This window comes from Pinus tabuliformis, chromosome 6 (genome assembly GCF_031772625.1).
Source record: "Pinus tabuliformis cultivar Carrire ecotype Pingquan chromosome 6, CPIR1, whole genome shotgun sequence".
In the NCBI taxonomy this organism is placed as follows: Eukaryota; Viridiplantae; Streptophyta; class Pinopsida; order Pinales; family Pinaceae; genus Pinus; species Pinus tabuliformis.
The window spans coordinates 1,799,360,385-1,799,384,029 of NC_142292.1; the positions used below are offsets into that span (position 1 = coordinate 1,799,360,385).

The 23,645-nt window shown below is 39.9% G+C and overlaps 1 pseudogene; it reads left to right on the forward strand.

The window, feature by feature from the left end:
• The first annotated feature begins 7,438 nt into the window (after positions 1 to 7,438).
• Positions 7,439 to 9,632, forward strand: LOC149266220 (rhamnogalacturonan I rhamnosyltransferase 1-like; annotated as a pseudogene).
• Positions 9,633 to 23,645: the final 14,013 nt, after the last annotated feature.

Consider the following 23,645-nt stretch of genomic DNA (forward strand, 5'->3'; position numbering starts at 1 on the left):
TTCCTTTCTGTTAAAAAAAAAAAAAAAAATGTATAAGCCTGAAAACCAATCACTGATTGGCAGTCTTATACAGAAAATGTAGAGTGAAAATCAGGGACACCTGACACTCTATATTTTCCAAAAAAAAAATCTCTCCTTCTTTCCCATTTTCACTTCACTTCATTTCCATCCCACTCCATCTTCATTTCACTCCACTCCATTTCATCTCACTCCATTTCATCCATTTCATCAATAAAAGTCTCTTTCATGACCATTTCCATTCAGTTAGTTATTATCTAACTATCTTTATTCAGCCAAGTGGGTGCTGTGTCAGTTTCCACAGCTGGAATCAGTTTCCGCAGCCAGAAGCAGTTTCCGCAGCCACCACTCTGTTTTTCAAATTTACAGTCAAGATGTTAGTGCAATAATCATGAAAATGCAGGTATGACTGAGCATATGCTATGAAGACATGGAGCATCTACAGACATCAATAAGGAGCAGTTGATTAAAGGCTAATGGACAACAAATGACAAGGATTCCAAGGTATGAGTAAAAATTTCTTTCAAATAGCAATCAAAGGCACAATTTTGCATAGTTATTAAACCTTAAAGCTCCACTATATGCAATGATTATCACGATAGCTCCATTACCATTCCACGACATTATTCCATAAACCATGCATTTATTCCCTAAACAGTCTCATGATTAATTTTTGGGTTTAACTCGTAGTTGACTGCACTTTCACACTCCATTTGTAATCATGAGATGTGACCTATTTCATTACGGCTCCTCTCCACCACATTTTTCACAGCCATTTCATAAACGTGTAACATCTCGTACATAGCCGTTCAATTCAAAATTCCGACTTCACTTCACTACCCTGCCATTTTGTTAAAGCCACGGCTACATTACCACCTCGTTCACATACGTCTCCACTCCATTTTGTGAACTCACCTCGGCTGCTCATCCTCTGTTTCCACTTACAGTTCCTGAACACTCCCGTTACCTGTTATCCATCTTCCAATTGCAGCCACTGTTTTTTTTTTCATAAACCCTGCAACCTAGCCATCTTACCTCTGCTAAACCCTCACACGCAGTTGAATTTCAAACAGAGGAAAGGATGGGACGATTATTAAGGGCAGAACCGGAAGGGCCTAAGTTCTTAGAAGGATACCCTCAAGTAAAAGATTTGCTGAAGAAGGCAAAATGGCTACGCTTCATTCAAAAATTTAAGGGCCACAATAAGGAGGTAACAAAAGCCTTTGCAAGGTCTTTCAACGGCCAGATGGTGGAAATTGGAGACCTGAAGTTCACGGTCACTGAAGCATCAATAGCAGCTGCCACAGACCTGCCCCAGGAAGGTGAGCGTTGGTTTAAAAACAAAAGTTTGGACGAGCAGGCATGGAGAATCATATTACGTAACCCAGGTATGGACGTTACTGTATTTACAAAAGGAATTCTTGTTCATGCATTAAAAGAAGAGTGGGCCAGCTTACTGTTAATCATTCAAAAGTTCATCACTTGTGAAGGCCGCTTTGGAGCAATGTACATGTATCATACTAGGTTATTGATGAACTTCTTAGAGAATCAAACCCTTAATCTGCCCTATTTCTTACTACTGAGCTTGAAAAAGATGAGCACCACAGTCCAAAAGAACATAGGAGACATAGAACCTCATTTATATCATCATGGACTTGTGAGGATTCTCATTGAAGACCAACTGAAGAAAAACAAAGATACCTGGGAACGGTTTTTAGTAAGAAATTACTTTCAAGAGCCATCTGAGGCACCTGAAAACAGTACACCAAAGACACCAAGAAGATGTAGGAGAAAAGAAAAAAGTGTCATAATCCAAGATTCTCCTATTAGCAAAACTAAAGAAGTTGGTCAAAAAGAGAAGGAGGAAAGGACTAAGGATAGAAAACAGAGGAAATTGAAAGGAAAAAGGAACATAGAAGATGTCTACCAATCACCAGAGCCATCTATAGAGGAAGACTATCGAGTGTTGTCTGAGACACTAGTGCATCTTCGAAAACAAGCTACTCTAGCCAAGAAGAAAGAAAAAGGAAAACAGAGCATGGAAGAAGAGAGTACTAGCCCACAGTATTTAAGAAGAAGCAGCAGGCTTAGAGGAAAGTGGAGGAAAACACAAGTAAAAGGACCCCACTTCATCGACTTGGGTGGGGAAACACCCGAGAAACCTCCAGCTGGCCGTAGTCCACCTCATCCTCAGCCAAATATTGAAACCAGTCCTCCAGATGTTGATGTAAGTCCTTCTCAGCCAGAATTAGAAAACAGTCCTCCTCCTCAACAAGACTTTGAAGTCAACCCAAGGAAAACACCTGAAATAGATCCAAGTCAGCAAGAGGTGTATGATTACCTCGAATCCTTAGAGAAGACAGCTGCAGGCCCGAGCACATCATCCACTCTGCCTCACATAACACAAGATGCACAAGTCCAATCCTTAAAACAAGAAGTGTTTGAATTGGAGGTTTTAAATAGGCACATTAAACAAGAGAATGAAGCATTAAAGGAGCAAAGAAAAGTGGACAAAATCATTCATGATAATACTATGCTACATCTCGGACTGTGGTAGAAAAAGAACAAGAAATTAAAGAAAAAGTGCAGAAAGTTGAGCAGGGAATTAATCAATCTCAAATTCAGATGTTTGATAAGGAAACCCAGGATGGTGGTAGCACCAAGAAAGAAGAGAAGAGGACTGGATGTACTAGCAGAGGCTTCAGAACATATGGACTAAAGGGGGATGACTAAAATTTTGGTTGCATGAGGACATGCAACGCCTTCACAGTGGGGGTATGTTGAGTCCCAAGCTTGCATCTTCCCTATACACCTTTTTAGCCTTTTTTTCCAGTTACCTGAACCACCAAGCTGTCAAATCATTGCATATTAGTTTAAAAAGAGCATATAAAATGGTTTCCTAACTATGTCTTGTGACTACTATTTGATCTAGATTTTTGTTCAGTCAGCTGCGGAATCTTGTCACTTTCCGCAACCAGCTCAACTTTCCGCAGCCTTTTTGTTGAAGTCTATGTTACAGGTGTCTACTAGAGAATCCGGCCACATGGGCGAGCTGCAAATGATGTGGACATGGAACGTATCCCCTTGGTTCAGCCGAATCCCTCACAAAAGGCCATGGTCAAGGACAGTCAAAGCGGTGGTCAACCTAAGAGTTTTACGGTGGCAGAACTCTGTTTTTCACCACGTGAAGACTTGCGTGGCAAATTCCTAAATCTTAGGAGGCATGCTAACACCTGTGCACTGCTCCATGAACCAAATCTAACAACCACCCTCTTTAGATTTAATTGTCACGACTACCATCATGCTAGATTTCCGGACGTGGTTATTCACGTGTCTGTTTATCAGCGCAGATTTTAGGAAGTAGTTGTATCATCCTCAATTATAAATAACGCGTTCTCATACGCATATTAGCTAGCTTTTTGTATGTAATTTCGACTGTTTTACGAGCCCAATGTGCCGTGACTAAATCCTTATGTTATGACTGCATTTTAATACATGAGAAGACAGTGTTCTTAAGTTCAATTTGTGGTTGATTGCTGATTGGCCGAGGTTGCAGAGGGCCCCTGTACATCAAGGTTCTGTAATTACTGTATAGTTTCATGCTTTCTTCCTTTACGCTCCTGATGCCATAATCGTTTGATTGTATATATTACACTGCTTATGGTATTCATGTTGATTGATGTCCATAGTTTCTTTTATGCTTTCTAATGACTATTAATTGATCATTGTTTTTCTTTCAAGTTCTAATACACAGCCCGGGAAATTGCACATAGATTTTTAATGACTAATGACATGAAATTATCTTGTCCTTCTGCTGATTTATTTTCTTAGTTCTAATTCCAGCACTATTTATTTCTTTCAGTTTTGTTTTGTTCATTTACTTTTCTGCAAGATAGATATTAGACTACTCATGTCATTTTCAGTTACCTCCTATAGCCAGAGCGAGTCGAATGGTGAGGGATTTAAGTATGAATGCGTAGTTTGATATTAGTTTATTTTTCTGCAAGTTAGTGATTAGATTACTCATGTCATTTTCAGTTACCTCCTATAACCAGAGCGAGTTATGTTGAGTCCCAAACTTGCATCTTCCCTATACACCTTTTTAGCATTTTTTTCCCAGTTACCTGAACCTCCAAGTTGTCAAATTATTGCATATTAGTTTTAAAAAATCATATAAAATGGTTTCCTAACTATGTCTTGTGACTGTTGTTTGATCTAGATTTTTGCTCAGTCAGCTGCGGAATCTTGTTACTTTCCGCAGCCAACTCAACTTTCCGCAGCCTTTTTGTTGAAGTCTATGTTACAGGTGTCTACTGGAGAATCCAGCCACATGGGAAAGTTGCAAATGATGTGGACATGGAATGTGTCCTCTTGGTTCAGCCGAATCCCTCATAGAAGGCCGTGGTCAAGGACAGTCAAAGCGGTGGTCAACCTAAGAGTTTTACGGTGGCAGAACTCTGTTTTTCACCACGTGAAGACTTGCGTGGCAAATTCCTAAATCTCAGGAGGTGTGCTAACACCTGTGGACTGCTCCATGAACCAAATCTAATAGCCACCCTCCTTGGATTTAATTGTCACGGCTACCATCATGCTAGATTTCCGGACGTGGTTATTCACGTGTCTGTTTATCAGCGCAGATTTTAGGAAGTAGTTGTATCATCCTCAGTTATAAATAACGCGTTCTCATACGCATATTAGCTAGCTTTTTGTATGTAATTTCGATTGTTTTACGAGCCCACTGTGCCGTGACTTAATCCTTATGTTATGACTGCATTTTAATACATGAGAAGACAGTGTTCTTAAGTTCAATTTGTGGTTGATTGCTGATTGGCCGAGGTTGCAGAGGGCCCCTGTACACCAAGGTTCTATAATTACTATATAGTTTCATGCTTTCTTCCTTTACGTTCCTGATGCCATAATCGTTTGCTTGTATATATTACACTGCTTATGGTATTCATGTTGATTGTTGTCCATAGTTTCTTTTATGCTTTCTAATGACTGTTAACTGATCAATGTTTTTCTTTCAGGTTCTAATAGACAGCCCGGGCAATTGCACATAGCTTTTTAATGACTAATGACATGAAATTATCTTGTCCTTCTACTGATTTATTTTCTTAGTTCTAATTCCAGCACTGTTTATTTCTTTCAGTTTTGTTTTGTTCATTTACTTTTCTGCAAGATAGATATTAGACTACTCATGTCATTTTCAGTTACCTCCTATAGCCAGAGCGAGTCGAATGGTGAGGGATTGAAGTATGAATGCGTAGTTTGATATTAGTTTATTTTTCTACAAGTTAGTGATTAGATTACTCATGTCATTTTCAGTTACCTCCTATAGCCAAAGCGAGTCGAATGGTGAAGTATGAATGCGTAGTTTGATCTTAGTTTCATTTTATGCAATTTAGATATCAGATTACTCAATTTGTTTATGATTACCTCCTATAGCTAGAGCGAGTCGAATGGTGAGGGGTCAGAATATGAGTTGATGTAATATGATTTAGTTTACTTTGCTTACAGTTTTTGAATTGCTTTGAGTTCAGTTTTATTTTTATACAACAGCAAGGATACTGGGTTTCATAGTCACTACCTCACTGTTTGGTTTAATTAGAATTTAGGTACATTTTTATTTTCTCTTAGAATTGATTTCATCATTGCAAGTTTTAAAACCTTTTTGAGAACTTTGAAGTTTGGAAATCATTGTAGAGGTCACCATTGCCTTGAACACTTATATCCATACTTGACTTTTAATTTTGCCATCTCACATTAGGGAATCAACAAAAGATAAACCCAAAAACAAACCAAAAATCAAAAATGACAAAGAAGTAAGAAATCGGTTATCTTGCATATATAGTGCACTTCACTTCAGCGGTTTACGACTCTCGGATTGACAATTTATATAGCAATTTAGGACACACTAAATTGACCAAACAACACCTATTTTTGTACTCCCCCGATCTTGATCTTGCAAAGCTCCACCACAAAGAATGAGGGTGTTACTTCGAAAATATTGGCATCGATCGACAAATGCCCCTTCAGCCCCTGCTCAGGTCTCTATAACTTCATCTTGCAATCCTCAGATTTCTTGACTCTGAATCTCAATATTTTGGCAATCTCCTCACAGCTTCGATATTATGCTCCAGGATGGTTGAATCGATGTGAGCCACAATTCCTGCTTTAGGGTTTTGTCCTTGAATAACCCTGAGAGGTCAAATATAAGGGAAAGAGCGATAATGTCGAACGCGTTGAAGCGGGCCAGCTTCAGAATAAAGAATGTTGAATCGACATCGTTAAGGAGGCTAACATCGACATTGCAGTTGGGTTGTGGGGGTTCGAAGCCCTGCCAAAACCAGGGGACCTCCATTAGCTCGGTGAGGGTTATCCTCGTCTCAGGGTTGGGATCTAGGAACCAGAGAATGAGTTACCAGACGTCGGAGGAAAACCAGGGCAGGAATTTGAAGTCCCCCTTGTGGATCTTCTTATACAAGGCCATCAAATTGAACATAAAAGAACCTCTAAGATTACCAACGACAAAATTGAACAGATATCAGGACAGTAACCTTCCAAATCTGCATTGAACGTTGTGAATGAAAATCAACCTCAAAAAGTGGCAGCAGGTAAGACGCATATGGCACATATGTTATTTTGAATAGGGGTTGGATACATAGAATGTGAAAGGGTAAATGAAGGTTTTTAGGTATAAAATTGTTTTAACATGGTTTCGTTCCACGTACAGGTTTGGAAATAGTGAAGAAATTATCTCTGCAATGCTTCCTCCAAAAGCGAAAGGAGAGGTAATCAAACTCTAGCTCATCCACAATTTCCACTCTGTGTATTTAGATGATTCAATAGGAAATGAAACGAATAGATCATTATCCATTATTTTTAAGTTGAGATGATTGAATGCACAAATTTGTATTTAAGCAACGATTTTTTTTTTGTGGGAGCTCAGATTGAACAACATGGCTCCTTACAGCACGGTGGAGATGATGACATTGCCTTCGAAAGCAGCGAAGGATTCCGATGAGAAGATCATACTGTCGTTGGGTTGTCGGTGGCAGGAAAATTAAAATGTGGGTGGATGCTATTGACCTTTAATTGCATCAAGTGAGACTTTTTTTCCCTAATCTGTTATTTTTTCCCTTTTAATCAAGGGAACGAACGCACTTTTGTACTGTCGATGACAGCAACATGTTTTCCATATTGTGGACCATGAGTAGAGTGTGACAGGTGAAGCTTCTTATACAAGGCCATCAAGGTTCTCAGGAATGGCAAGAAACCCACCAGGAGAATGAAAAGTATGACCCCACAAGACCAAATGTCAGCCTTGGCACCGTCATAGCCCTCCTTTTGGTATCTATTTGAGAAAATCTTGAATATTATACTGAAAATCTGAGTATGTAAATTTCTGGCAGGACTATATAAAAGCAATGGATACCTAATGGTCTCTTGCAATGGAGGCCTGGATCAGAATAGGTTTGCTCCCCTTTTGTCTATCAGAGGCATGCACATCTGAAAATACAACGAGAACAAGCCCAGCAACACATACTCCTACACCAATAAACTGTCCAATTTTGTATCTTGTCTTCAAGAATATCCATGTAAGGAACAAGACACAAGGAATTGTCCAACAGTCCAGCAACATGACACTTGTTATTGATGTATAGTCATATTCCCTCACCACGACATAGTTAGCTTCAACATCCACGAAAGCCAACAAAACATAGTAGTACCACCGAGCCCGAAGCCATCTCCTACGATATATTAATTGACTTCCAAACACAATTGACAGAAGAAGATAATTCAAGGACTGTGAGGTCGGTACAACAATTCCTCTGCAGGTAAGCTCATTTGAGGAGAATCCAGTGGATGTTATCAGCAGAGAAGCCACCTGACCCAGAAGAAGGGTTATCAATGTCTTCTTGGAGCAGAGTTTTTCGAAATTTAGAGCGCAAAATGGAAGATGTGAGCTGCAATATGCAAGCTGGTTTATCTCCACCTTTTAGAATTATGCACGATTGTCCTTTAGCTAGGGCCTTGATTATGGTTCTCCAAACTCTGTAATTATTTACTTCATGTTATCACTGTGTTTGCTGAATTTTCTTTTGTGATTGTTTTGTGATATATTATCATTTGATCAAGGTCAATCTTTTTCTCATGTTAGATATGCGACATGATTACAATTATCTCAATGTGACTGTGGTTGTCCCAAAGCTAGACAACGCTTCATTTTGGTCAATATTTTTCTCATGTTAGATATGTGACATGGTTACAATTATCTCAATGTGACTGTGGTTGTCCCAAAGTTGGACAAGGCTTCACTTTGGGCAGATCCCAGGTGTTTAACTTCAGTATTCCTCCTATCTGTTAACAAATCTTCAGTATGTTTTATTGATTCATTTCAGCATTGGGTATTGCATGGAATTAATTACTTGTGGGGGTGGTTTATCCTTCATGTTTCCTTTTACAAAAAATAATTTTTAATTCTATGTGAACAATGAATTTGAAGACATTTTTGATGTGGATCAGTTTATCACATCTCTTAGAGGCAAGTTTTAGATAGTAAAGAAGCTTCCTTCAAAGTTGAAGGCAAAGGCAAAAGATGGGGCAGTCTTCACCATGCCTCCTATGAGCTGGCCAAACATGTCCTATTACCTACATCAGGTTGAGTATCAAAGACTATCATTTAATACTTTGGGCTTTGCACAGAAGGATACTAACAAAGTTTCCTACCATGATACAAATCCTTCCCCTTATAAGAAAGCACAAAGTTTTTCATTTGAATAAGGCATATGCACATCTAGCAAATGATAGCCTACCACTTGAGGTTTAAAAGCTATGATAGCCTACCACTTGAGGTTTAAAAGCTATGTTGTCATGTGAATTACAACACTCTGCTTTTCACTTCAAAAATTGATGAATTGGGTCATTTTTTTAAATATTGCAACAGCATGGTCCTTTTGTGGCTCTTCATCTTTGTTATGAAATGGATATATTGGTTTTTTCTGGTTGCACTCTTCGTTGTACTAATGAATAAGTTGAGGAACTCACCAGACTGAGGTATATTACATGTTTGGAAATCATAATATTTTCCTGGTCAAGTCAAAATCTTTATTGTTAACAATGTTGATCCTATTATCTTGTTGTATTTCTTTCACAGGCATGCCTACCCTTGGTGGAAGGAGGTCATAATTTCTTAAATGAAGAGGAAGGACGGACTGTGTCCTATAACACCAGAGGAGACTCCATTAGTATTGAAAGCTTTTGATTTTGATAGAAATATTCAGATATATATTGCTGCTGAAGAAATCTATGGGGGAGAAAGAAGGATGCCTACCCTCTATTCAACTTATCCAAATATTGTAAGTTGACTGATTCACTCACTTCAACTCATTTTCCTTTGAAGTTGGATTTTCTTATGTCATGCACTCATGTTGATCAACAAAAATATGCAGGTGAGGAAGGAGACTCTTCTTAGTCCTATGGATTTAAAGCCATTCCAAAATCATTCATTTGAAATGGTTGCACTGGATTACATGGTGTCTTTGGCCAGCGATGTGTTTATTCCTACATATGATGACAACATGGAAAAATTTATGGAAGGGAATTGCAGGTAATCTTATATTGTTTTGCATATATCTGGCAGAGAGGATATAGTGGTTACCTGGTGGTATGAGTTGTAGTGGTGACAAATTTAGTTCTCTTAGAACAGACCTTTGTAAGTAGCGTTAAGAAGCCTTGGGAATTGGGTCACAGGTATTATTAGTAATTTTCCATTCAGTTGTCTACATTCTTTATTATATGTTGCCTTTTTATTTCTTGATTGAGTTTCAGTTCAATGTAATGTTGGCATTATGATACAGGTATAACACAAGTGTTGTCCTTGATGGCAACTCTCTCAGATGAAAGATCAAAGTATAGCAGGTAAACAGCAAGAATGTAGAAAGAAAGGTATACGTAGGTGCACTATATACCAAGTCGCATATACACTGTTACAGGGAAAAGTGTCTATATAGAACTGCTCTATCCCACTAAGGTGTGACAGCTGCCTTAGAAACAAACAGAGAAAAGCTACTTTCGTTTTTCCTTTATGAATTATAGATAGAGAGGAACAGAAAGACCAACCTCTGTCTTGCGCTAATCTCCTGATTTGATCCCTCTCTTCTTTGATAGTCTTCAGCTACCTGCTGCCTTTCACGCCCAGCTTCACAAAGTACCTGTAAGATCGCAGAAGCATAGCACTATACAAAGACATGGATCTATAATCATAAACAATCTAGGATCAGATGTAAATTGACCATACAAATGTAGCAAGCATCAATGACACAAAAGCATGGAGGAAAACTTGAATAGCTTTTATTGATAAACAAGAAAAGAGCCAAGAGGAGTTACAACCAGTTGTTCTGACCCAGCATCAACCTCCTAGCAAAGAAGCCCCTCTTCACCTCAAACAAAGCTTAGATAACCCAACAATCTGATGTTTATCTCAAGAAACCAACAGCAATTCCTTACAATATGCAAAATTCCAGCCTCAGGATCTCTGGGATGAGGGATCCATATATAGATATCTGTAAGGGGGATGAGTTAGCTTGTGATTTGATTAGTGTCCTCCCTCTGATAGTTCTTGCTTCCACTTGGAGATTGATGGTCTCTTACTCATCCTTGGTCGAATTCAGTGAGGCAAGTGTCACAGGAGAAGATTTTGGAAGCTTCCATTGCTTCTCCACCTCGCGGAATGACACTGCCATTTGTCATTTCTCGCCCATCGCACCCCACAGAAGGGATTTTTGAAATGCAACGCACCCACACAGTGTATTTAGGTGAGATGCAACGCACTTAGCCAGTGGAGCAGCTGAAATGATCCTGTTTTGACCAATTCTGAGCAGTTTTTCATGGAGAACTTCTGGAAGAAGCTGTAATATGTTGACCTTGTTCCTTTAGGGGTTAGAACAACACTTTTAGGGACTTAGGAGCCCTTGGTTTATGGACATTTCATGCTGGGGGTTGTAGGGCCCAAAAATGTCTATAACAGTTGCCCCCTCAAGCATGAGGTCGTTAATCTTTTGATGTCGGGTGAAATGCTTTATTATGAGGATCCGAAGTTCTTTCAATGCTGGGAGGAGACCTGTAATAAGATACAATACAATACATCATCTTCATAATATTTTCATGATCTAGCTGAGGCGGGCATTCCCATTCTCAGCTTTATAAATTAATTTTCATGTACATAGGACAGACAATCGTCTGAGTGTAGACTGATGATTTTGATAGAGCCATCATCCTTTTGATTGGATGATTATCTGTGCAGCAATGATGTACATTTGATGTCTTTATTTTCCCTGAATATATATCGCAGCCCGGATGGATGAAACTAGATCCGGGGTCTTCAATCTCGTTCGATCTTCACTCGGAGTACAAGTCGATCCATGTGAGAAATGTTCTGAAGTCGAACATGGAAAGACATCGCTTGATTACCAGTCAATGATATAAACTGTTAACAAGCGCGAGAGGAATCACCGATAATGATAATGACCCTCAAGGTACTGCAGTACAATTCACGTGGTGTGAATAAATGATTTGGCGTCGAACACCATGCAAAATCTTTCGGTCAAAGGCCATTGATGTAAACCTGTCGCCGAAAGTGAGAAACTTGCCATTGAGGCATGCAAGCTTCAAAGTACTGAATGGGGTGTTCCTAGATCAACTTATTGGATAATGAGCTGATGTCGACAAGAAGTGATCCGTCACAGGAGGGCCTTAATGAATCCCACATCAATGACACGGAACGGAGCAAATGATTTTAATGGAGGTGAAAACGATCTGGTGATATAAGTTTCAGGGTGGCGATCATGAAAGAATGGAGCATAAATGTATGGTAGTGGGTGAGACACAGGTGAATTCTCTGAATGACTTCTCTTGAACATATCGGCGACACTGATGTGATGGATTGGTAGCATTAACCCAAAATGTGGATGGTATGATGTGACCATGGTGATGTGACCGGTGAATGAAACAACCCAACCCGACTCGGACACGGAGTGGAAGTGTCATGTTCAAGAGCGACTTGCTACCAACAAAGTTTCTTCAAGTTTTCTTCCCAATTTTCCCCAGTCATTGCTGACCAGTACCTCTTTATTTTTGTCAAGCTTGAGGAGGATAACATATGCTTGTTCTATAATTTGCCCTTTGGGCAAACCCATCGCTATGTTTTAACGAGCCTAGCGATAGTGAAACTTGTTCTCGTCTATAGACAAGTTTGTCGCTATTACACTTTTAACGAGTTTAACGACAAAGATAACTCGGTCCTTTTCAATTTTAGAGAGTCTGAAAAGGAACGTAAAGGTAACTCCAAAATTCCTTTTTCGTCATCTAATCCCTTAAGTCCGAAAAAGTATAAAACAATACAGAAGGGATGAATTTTCGATACTTTTAACGAGCCGAACAAAACAAGCGCTCGATCTTTTTGTGTAATAATCCCTCAGGTCCAAAAAGATTAAAATCTAGAGGAGGGATAGCACTTCTTGTCCCTTTAACGAGCTAGAGAGGCCAATGGCTCGGCAATCTTTTCATATTTTACGAGTCAGTTGAAAAGAGCTTAAAGGAGACTCGTCTTTTGAGGAACGAGTGATAAAATGGGTAGCAACTGATTCCAGGTAAGGTTTGGAATTTTCCAATCACGGCAGTGTCACAAGGATGGCTAGTGAGATCACTCTTCGCAGTTGTTCCTCAAAATGGGTAAACAATCAAATGGGGGTGAATGATCGGCCAAATAAAAAGTGGAGGTGACGGTGCAAACACGACCAAGGCTTTAATGGCTAAAGTACTACATTCACGATGGTTATTTACCGGGGGAATAGTTCATTTTTTAACGAGCTTAAACGCGGGGGAAAACATTTGCTCATGGCTTATGTTTATTTTTTAACGAGCTTGAACTATGTGCTAAAACTGCTCGATTAATCTAGTCGTGTGATAAGAATGTCTCATATAAAAACGGCAACTTTTAGAGTTTTGCCCCACATCCTTTCTTTATGCAAGTTAGGAAACGACCAATCCTACGAGTTTAAAGGGTTAGAGGACCTACAAATTTAAAAAATAAATAGTCGCTCTTCGCTTGCACGCCAAAAGGCTTGCATGCCCCCAGGTATAAAACAGAATTTCAAGGTTACCCCTTCTTTAGTCCGTTAAAACATTTGTTTTACCGAGAGAGGCCTACCTCTTACAGGTTACCAAAGATTGTTCTATTTACGGCGTAAACAAAACACTTCTTCGGCGATGTCTACCGAAATAGACAAAGGTGAGCGGCGATGCCCGCCAACTCACATAACTTTGACAAGAGGATCTTATTCCAGTCCAACTCCCTCTTCCAATCACGGACGGGAGTACGGAGATCATATACTCTCGCGGAAACCTACCCTATACCCGAGGTTTTCCTGCCGAAGCAGACCATGGTGCATGCCCCCTGGGTTTCAGTCATGTCCTTCCGAATCACTCGCGCCCATCGGGTGGATGGACTGGGGATTGAGACATTTCTTGCGTGAAAAGACCATTTAGGGATGGTATATGACTATTTGCTATGCGTGATCCGGGAAATGAAAGCTGGTCTACGAGCTTGACCACTCTTCCTTCGTGCGAAAACACATCACTCTAAAGAGTGATGAGACAATGGCTCTCATGCAATAAATATAGTCTCGTCCAAGGAGTAGATTGTAATCCAGGGGTCCTTGAACTACCATTACGTTCATGTGAACGGTTTTCCCTCTCAATGTTATGGGCACATTGGGAAGGATCCCTAACGGTTGACTGGTTCCTTTATCAAAACCTGTTAGATTTCTCATCTCAGGCAAAAGCGATGGCGAACAAAGCGCTTTCCAAGCAGTTGAGGAAAGGATACTCACAGAAGCCCCCTCATCTATGATGGTACCAGCCATAACCATTCTATATATTTGCACAATGATTCGGAATGGTATACTAGCTGGTAAACGGGGTCTGCCTAGTTGATTCCAGTCGAAGGAGACAACTAGGTTGCTTGGAGGTGGGACCGAATAGACGGCCGGGTATGACTATGACGAACTTCCTTCCTGCGGTAAAGGAATGGGTAAATTGCCCCCATGTTCGTTGGAGTCTGTGCTTATGAAAATAATTTGGACGGTGTCATCCTTATTCTCTTCCGTGACTGTATCATCTGAAGATGGAACCTCTGAAGGAAAGACCGGGTCAACTGTCGCCTCGACCTTTTGACTTTCGTTTGGTATGGGTTCAGATGGTTTATCTTCAATGATAGATGCTTCGGCCGACCACCTGAGCGGGCCAGCCGGATTTTCAACTAGTGACGGACTCGGCAAGAGTTTTTTATATCCAGGAGGAAGTCGTAACGGTGAAACCGGACGATAGTCCAAAACTCTTTTAGCTTCGTCTAAGAAGGGACAACGATGGACGGCATGATCGCCTTCGCACAGTTTACAAGGAAATCTATATTTTCCTTTTTTTCCTGGGGCTTCACTTTCACTAGTTGACGGTGTGTTTTCAACATGACTATCAGAGGTTGACAACACCGGGTTGTGCAAATGAGGGGACCAGTCCCTTAAGATTCGAGGGATGCAAGGACAATCTCTGTGATAGTGGTCTCCTTTGCAAATGACACATGGCGATTTAGGCCTGGTCGGTGCAGTGTGTGGATTTTCGCTAGACGACACTCGTTTGCCCCCATTCTCTTTTGGCTCCTTCTTCTTCTTCTCTTTCTTCTTCTTTTCCTTCTTCTCCTTAGGTACTTGACTTTTGGCTTTACTAGCCCCATCAAGCGAAGAGGAAGGAGGAGAGGAAGAATTAGAGGAAGTAGAAGGTTGGTGGGTAACTCTGGACTCGTCTAGTTGCTGATTCGATTGTTCAGGAATTGTGGTGTTCTGAACGACAGAGGTTGAGAAGAGCCATACAGGCAAACCAATTGTCAGTCTTGGAAGTGACAATGTGGCCATATGGGGTGCACCAACATCTCCCCAAGAGGAGAAGGGACTAGGATTTCCTCCAAGGGGAATTCCTTGGTTGGTGGATTCCATTTTCTCAACCCAAGATCAACGTAGGAAAGGGTAATGAATATTCCGTTTAAAATAAATTTTAGACGCTTTGACACAACTTGTTTTTTCAATTTTTAAGAGTCGAGAAAAAACAAAAGATGACTCTAGTCTCCTTCTATTTTTAATGAGCCTGAAGTGACAAGTCCTCAGATGGACCTTTTCCGTTAAGGAGTCTGAAAAGGAACGAAAGGGACTGCTCTGGAAATCTAGGTAGAGGGATTACCAAACCAATCGTAAAACTGCAGAATACTTTTTACGGTACGGCAGCCAATCTTCCCGAATGTTGTGTTCAGTGCATTGCGATCGATAGGGCGGCAGACACGGCTTCCTATGGATAAAGGATTAAGCCTATTGGGGTCTCCCAAAATATACTCGACGGTACGTGGGAGCACAAGTCCGTACTGGCACTTATCGTCTCAAAGTGGAGGAATCACCCAACCATCAGTGAGAACAACAGTTACCAGGCTTTACGATGCCGGAATACGTCTCTAGCCTAGAATTCTAAATGTTGTGCGTTAAGTTCCAAAGCGTTGTTAGATTCATTGAATTTATTTTAAGTTGATCTTGTTTATGAAGTTTGCCTTTCGGGTTCACCATGAGATGTAGATGTAATTCCTAAAATGCAATCTAAGATGATAAACAAACTTTTTATCTCCTTTATGCAATGAAAATCCTAGCTACTAGGGAAAAGAAAGACAGAATCTTTTCACAAAGAGCAAAGAGCACACTCTAAATGCACTTTCCTAAATCAAGCCAATCAGACTGTCTATATGCAAATGCACATGCATGTATTTGTTTTCGACTTTCTTAGTATATGAATGATAAAAAGAAAGTTGATGCACAAATCTGAATTTCTTTTCAAGCGACAAATATCAACAAGTTTCTTTTCGAAATCAAAAAATGGAGACGATCACAACACTTTACGATTTTGAACTGAATACTTGTTCTCGACACTAGAAAATTACAAATTCAGACCAAAAGCAATAGTAACAGGATAATCGACCATCAACAGCAATCAAACTCTTTCCTACGATTGAAATCGACACTTGCAACAGTTTCAAATCAAAGGAAGACAGTACGATTATGCTACTTTTGCAAAGGAGAACTGTAAATGACTCAACAAACACACAAAAACATCTACAGTTCTTTTGTACAAAGGAGGCAGAATAACAGCAAGGAAAAGGGGTTTCAAACAGACATATACTGATCACAGGCAGCAAAATTCAGGAATAGAACTGGAAAGAATGAACCACAGAAGCCACAACTGCACAGAGCTAGTCTGATCAGCGCACCTGTAACACAGAGAATCTGAAATGCAGCGCAGCTTGTCCACTCGGGAAGTGCGCTGAAATTCAGAATCTCTGAACATTACCTGCGCTGGGCCAGAAACGAGACTCTGTTCTGGTTCCGGGTCACAGTTTGCAGTTCAGTTCTTGGGTTTTGGCCGAGCAAAAAGCAATCAGTAATGCAACAATCAGGGGTAGATCTAAGGAGGATCTAAGAGCTATCACAAGGGCAATCAGATAGTTTGTGAATCAGTTGTTTAAATCATAAACAGATCCAGTAGATGGATTGAAGTAGCAGTTATCTACTTTGCATTTGTTATGGCAAATGCAGTTCGAATGCTACTTGTAAGTTTATGAAACAGACAACAAAGAATGATAAACAAACAAACTAATTAGCTCCCCAGTGGAGTCGCCATTTTGTTACAGGGAAAAGTGTCTATATAGAACTGCTCTATCCCACTAAGGTGTGACAATTGCCTTAGAAACAAATAGAGAAAAGCTACTTTCGTTTTTCCTTTATGAATTATAGATAGAGAGGAACAGAAAGACCAACCTATGTCTTGCGCTAATCTCCTGATTTGATCCCTCTCTTCTTTGATAGTCTTCAGCTACCTATTGCCTTTCACGCCCAGCTTCACAAAGTACCTGTAAGATCACAGAAGCATAGCACTATACAAAGACATGGATCTATAATCATAAACAATCTAGGATCATATGTAAATTGACCATACAAATGTAGCAAGCATCAATGACACAAAAGCATGGAGGAAAACTTGAATAGCTTTTATTGATAAACAAGAAAAGAGCCAAGAGGAGTTACAACCAGTTTTTCTGACCCAGCATCAACCTCCTAGCAAAGAAGCCCCTCTTCACCTCAAACAAAGCTTAGATCACCCAACAATTTGATGTTTATCTCAAGAAACCAACAGCAATTCCTTACAATATGCAAAATTCCAGCCTCAGGATCTCTGGGATGAGGGATCCATATATAAATATCTGTAAGGGGGATGAGTCAGCTTGTGATTTTATTAGTGTCCTCCCTCTGATAGTTCTTGCTTCCACTTGGAGATTGATGGTCTCTTACTCATCCTTGGTCGAATTCAGTGAGGCAAGTGTCACAGGAGTAGATTCTGGAAGCTTCCATTGCCTCTCCACCTCGCGGAATGACACTGCCATTTGTCATTTCTCGCCCATCGCACCCCATAGAAGGGATTTTTGAAATGCAACGCACCCACACAGTGTATTTAGGTGAGATGCAACGCACTTAGCCAGTGGAGCAGCTGAAATGATCCTGTTTTGACCAATTCTGAGCAGTTTTTCATGGAGAACTTATGGGAGAAGCTGTAATCTGTTGACCTTGTTCCTTTAGGGGTTAGAACAACACTTTTAGGGACTTAGGAGCCCTTGGTTTATGGACATTTCATGCTTGGGGTTGTAGGGCCCAAAAATGTCTATAACATACACGCAGGTTCAATATATACAAAGGCGCGTATAATGTACACACACACTTTCACAGAAGGAAAGGCGCGTACATGTCGGAAAACTAAGTTTTGGTCCGTGGTATTTGGACCATGTTATTTTGGTATTGGTCCATGGTATTTGGTTTGAGGTATTGACCCCAGGTATTGGGTCCAAGGTATCAGTCCTACGTAGTTTTGGACCATGGTATTGAGAGAGGCCTAAATCTATATAAGGAAAAGAAGATCATTAGGCCAATGTGCAAGCGTGCAAGTGATGAATATCTGATGAAGTGTGAGATCTAGTATGCTGGTTTTGGGTTTGTGATGCTTTTCTTGATCATAACCAAGGATGCACCTATGCGGTTGATGATGAATGATGGATCGAGATCTTAAGGCTTGGAATGTATTATCATTATGTGGTTTGATCATGGATAGACTAGATCTAAATTATTGAAGCATATTTTATTGTATAAATGTTATGATCTGGGTATGCCTGATGTCTGGAATAGCTGCAAAGTTATGAGTAAATATTTTCATATCTGTATGTGGATTCACTTTGGTAAAAGCACGTATACATGCTGGTTCAGCTCATCAAAGTAGCATATACAGTATGAAGTATGATATTTGAAGTTGCAGTTGGATCTGGTTGTTGTTGCAGAATTCTATGGTCTTCTCTGTGTTCTGGTGACTGTGTTTTGTTGACAAGGTTTCAGTGTTTCAGTATTGGGTGATTCAGAGATTGATGATGCAGGTGTAGTTGATGGGTATATTGCAGTGGTGATTAATTTTTTGCTTCAATGTTGTTGATGGGTCCAGTAGGAAAATTGGATGAAACGTGGCCTTCAGATTATGGTGTTGCACTTCAGCAGTATCCAGTATGAAAATTTATGAAACATGGTCCCTGGAGGAAGAGAGAAGGTCGTAGCCTTCTATAGGTTGGCGCCTACGTACTGGTAAACATATCAGCCAGTACAAGATCCAGGGGGTTGGAGCTCCCTTCTAGTAGCAGTTGGAAAACGAGTGAAGGTTGGAGCCTTCAGTAGGCCGGCGCCTACATACTAGTAAACATATTGGCTATTACAAGAGCTAGGAGGTTGTAGCTCCCTTCCAGTAGTAGCTGGAGAATGAGAGAAGTTTGTAGCCTTCTGCAGGTGGGTGCCTGCATACTGGTATGAGTCTGCACCAGTACAAGATTGTAAACAAGTTTTTCTTATATTAAAGGAAGACGGCAGCAGGTGGTTTTTGTCTTGCGTTGGGTTTCCACCTTATATCATGGTGTTCATGTGTGTTTCTTATGTGTGATGATCTGTTCTATTTTTACTGCACATGGTTATTGTTTATATGGGTAATGAAGTTCTAATGCACTAATTAAAGATCAACATATGATGGATTAACTGAATCATAAGTTTACTGGATATATGCTAGTTGCATTAAACATAGTTGCGTGTACACGCAGGTTCCCTTAACTGAAGTAGCGTATATGAATCAGAGTATGAAATGAAAAAGTTATATTGATTTGCTAACACTGATTCACCCCCCCCAGTATTATTTCCAACAATTAGTATCAGAGCATATCCTTTGGTAGAAGCTTGATCACTTGAAGGAGATCCATAGAAAAATGGGAAAGAAAGTGCGTCAGAAGAAGAAGACAGCTCAAAGGAATAGTGAGAGCCTGCAGTTAGGTGGAAGCAAGTATTCAGATTCTGAATCACCTCAGATTGAAGATGAACAAGCAAATGAAGCATCAGATAAAATCACAGATCAGAAAGATCTATTTAACAAAAGGGAGAGTGCCCTCAAAGAAGAAGTTACCAGATTAAAAGCTCAACTGGAGTGTGCCTTCAGAGTACGTCAAATGCTATAGGAGCAGAATGAAGAACAAGAAACTGAGATTCTCAAACTAAGGTAACAAGTGGAAGAAGGAAGAAGGTCTGAAAAAATATTAAAGAAGCAATATCTGGAAAAGGAAGAACAACATCAGGTTGAGGTAAATATCTTGAAAGGTAAATTAGAAGGAAAGGATAAATTGTTACGATTTCAAGACAGTGCTAAGATTTTGGATGATATTCTTAGTAGTCAAAGATCCCCTGCTATCAAAACTGGTCTTGGTTTTCATGAATCTGTTGAAGGTGAATCTAGCTCACAAGGTGAGGCAAGGAACTCTAATAAAAAATCTAAAATGTTCAACAAGGAGATGAGAGGTCAACCCCATCAACAACCAAGGAAAGATAGTCTTCAAAGAAAATATTTTGCTCCTAACTGTGGAAGTGATAGATGGTTGTTTCCTACGATAAATAATGTTGAATGTTATGTATGTCATAATCTTGGACATGTTGCAGCAAGATGCAAAGTAGAATGGTTCAAGACCGTCACACAAAGAGAGCATCACATTCCAGGTACTTTAAGGGGTATTGTTTTTCTTGCAATATGTTTGGTCACAAAGTTGTTGACTACTACAGAAGGAATATGAAACATGTAAGATGTTATGCATGTAACAAGCTTGGACATATAACAAAGGAATGCAGGAGAAGATTTTGGGCACCATACCAAAATGAGAAAACATCATCACAGTTGAAGATATGGAAGAAGAAGGAAGTACAGTCTTAAAGATGTGGCATAGCAGAGTATACAGACATGACAGACTCAGAGGGAGCTGAAAGTGTGGAACCTCAGTGTTCTAAAACTCATACGTAAGTTTCATGAAGACAAGTTACGTATATATGCGAGTTCGAAGCTACACAGTCGCGTATATGCTGGGTTGAGGAAAAGCAGTTGGACAGACTCAAGAAAAAGGGTCTGATATGGTTCAGTCAATTATTTGCTCTATTTGATGATGGTTACAATCTGCTGATGATATGTGGAAATGTGTTGGTACTCATAAGATGTTATTTAGAAGTGCTTTTGATCCTCACAAGTTAACTTGATGTATATCTGATTGATGATGATGCCTTGATACTTCTTACTGATATATGCATGATCAGATCTAACAGTGAACAGATGGAACAGGTTCAGGGGGAGCATATGCTTTGAATAATGCATTGTTGGCATTATGGTTAGAAGTCTTTGGTGATGATGCTTATGTGGCTAAATGATACATCTTGCTACTTATTGTTGGTTTGTCAAGAGAATGGTATTGCAGGTTACAGATGTTGTTGACAGATGCTTACAGAGCAGATCATATATGGTGTATGATAGTTGCTGATGACTATCATGGTTTTGTTTAGATTGATGGTCATTGTTATAAAAGGTCATGTATATCATTTGATGTAAAGGTCATGAAAAGACCTAATTTGTAACCCCAATTTACATGGGAAGGATGATGTAATAATGTCTATTTTCAGTCATGTATAAACATTTGGTATATCCCCACTTGGTTGGGTGGATGGTAAAAAATGGTGTATCCCCACTTGATTGGGAGATTGATGTATGTATGAGTCATAGGAAGGTCATACTCACTTAGTTGAGTTGTAGAGTCATGATATTCTTTTGAAAAATATTTTTGCAGACTCTGCATGTGCTCAAGGGGAGCATGGACGGATTGGTACATCTTGGCATGTACAAAGGGGGAGCTCAATCAGAGATTTCAGCATGTACTTAGGGGGAGTATGGACAGCAGAATGTATATCAAGGGAGAGAATATCTTGGTCTGCCCTTTGCCCTTGATGTCAAAGGGGGAGAGTGACTTGGTGTGGTTGTTACCATCAAGTCCAAAGGGGGAGATTGTTGGCATTATGATACAGGTATGACACAAGTGTTGTCCTTGATGGCAACTCTCTCAGATGAAAGATCATAGTATAGCAGGTAAATAGCAAGAATGTAGAAATAAAGGTATACACAGGTTCACTATATACCAAGTTGTGTATACACGCAGGTTCAATATATACAAAGGCGTGTATAACGTACACACGCACTTTCACAGAAGGAAAGTCGTGTACGTATCGGAAAACTAAATTTTGGTCCATGGTATTTGGACCATGGTATTTTGGTATTGGTCCACGGTATTTGGTCCGAGGTATTGACCCCAGGTATTGGGTCCAAGGTATTGGTCCTACGTGGTTTTGGACCATGGTATTGAGAGAGGCCTAAACCTATATAAGGAGAAGAAGGTCATTAGGCCAATGTGCAAGTGTTCAAGTGATGAATATCTAATGAAGTATGAGATCTAGTATGTTGGTTATGGGTTTGTGATGCTTTGCTTGATCAGAACCAAGGATGCACCTATGCAGTTGATGATGGATGATGGATCGGGATCATAAGGTTTGGAATGTATTATCATTATGTGGTTTGATCATGGATAGACTAGATCTGAATTACTGACGCATGTTTTTATTGTATAAATGTTATGATCTGGGTATGGCTGATGTTTGGAATAGCTAAAAAGTTATGAGTAAATATTTGCAGATCTGTACGCGGGTTCACTTTGGTAAAAGCGCGTATACACGCTGGTTCAGCTCATCAGAGTAGCGTATACAGTATGAAGTATGATATTTGAAGTTACAGTTTGATTTGGTTGTTGTTGCAGAATTATTTGGTCTGCTCTGTGTTCTGGTGACTGTGTTTTGTTGACAAGGTTTCAGTGTTTTAGTATTGGGTGATTCAGAGATTGATGATGCAGGTGTAGTTGATGGGTATATTACAGTGGTGATTAATTTTGTGCTTCAATGTTGTTGATGGGTCTAGTATGAAAATTGGATGAAACGTGGCCTTCAGATTATGGTGTTGTGCTTCAGGAGTATCCAGTATGAAAATTTATTAAACATGGTCCTTGGAGGAAGAGAGAAGGTCACAGCCTTCTGTAGGCTGGCGCCTACGTACTGGTAAACATATCGGCTAGTACAAGAGCCAGGGGGTTGGAGATCCCTTCCTGTAGCAGCTGAAAAATGAGTGAAGGTTGGAGCCTTTAGTAGGCCGGCACCTATGTACTAGTAAACATATCGGTTAGTACAAGAGCCAGGGGGTTGTAGCTCCCTTCGAGTAGTAGCTGGAGAATGAGAGAAGGTTGTAGCCTTCTGCAGGTGGGTGCCTGCGTACTAGTATGAGTCCGCACCATTACAAGATTGTAAATAGGTTTTTCTTATAATAAAGGAAGACGGTAGCAGGTGGTTTTTGTCCCGCATTGGGTTTCCACCTTATATCATGGTGTTCATGTGTGTTTCTTATGTGTGATGATCTATTCTGTTTTTACTGCACCTGGTTACTATTTATATGGTTAATGAAGTTTTGGTGCACTAATTAAACATCAACATATGATGGATTAACTGAATCATAAGTTTACTAGATATACGCTAGTTGCATTAAACACAGTTGCATGTACACGCGGGTTCCCTTAACTGAAATAGCATATATGAATCAGAGTATGAAAAGAAAAAATTATATTGATTTTCTAATACTAATTTACTGATTCACACCCCCCCCCCCCCTCTCAGTATTATTTCCAACATGTAAATTGTGGAAATGCTTTGGATGCGTTAATATTGTTATCCTAGTGATGCATCAACATTTGTGAATTATTGCTATATTAATACTTTAGAATAAAGATCCCTAGTTGTGAAATCCTTAAATGAACCTCTTAGAAGCCCATTTCTATTCAACCCTGAAGGGCCTCAATTTTAACTTAAAAAGTCGCTCTAAGTTGGAATTATTTTTGAAGTGTGACAAATGCCTTGGAGATTGATTGAGGGCTCTCTTAGAAAGCCATTGATTATCCATCTCAAATATCCTTGGAAGCAAAGTTGCATGGTATTGGGAGAGGGGTACATGTTGGAAACATGATCCCTGCCTCATCCCCCATCAAAAAAGTAAAAAGACAAAAA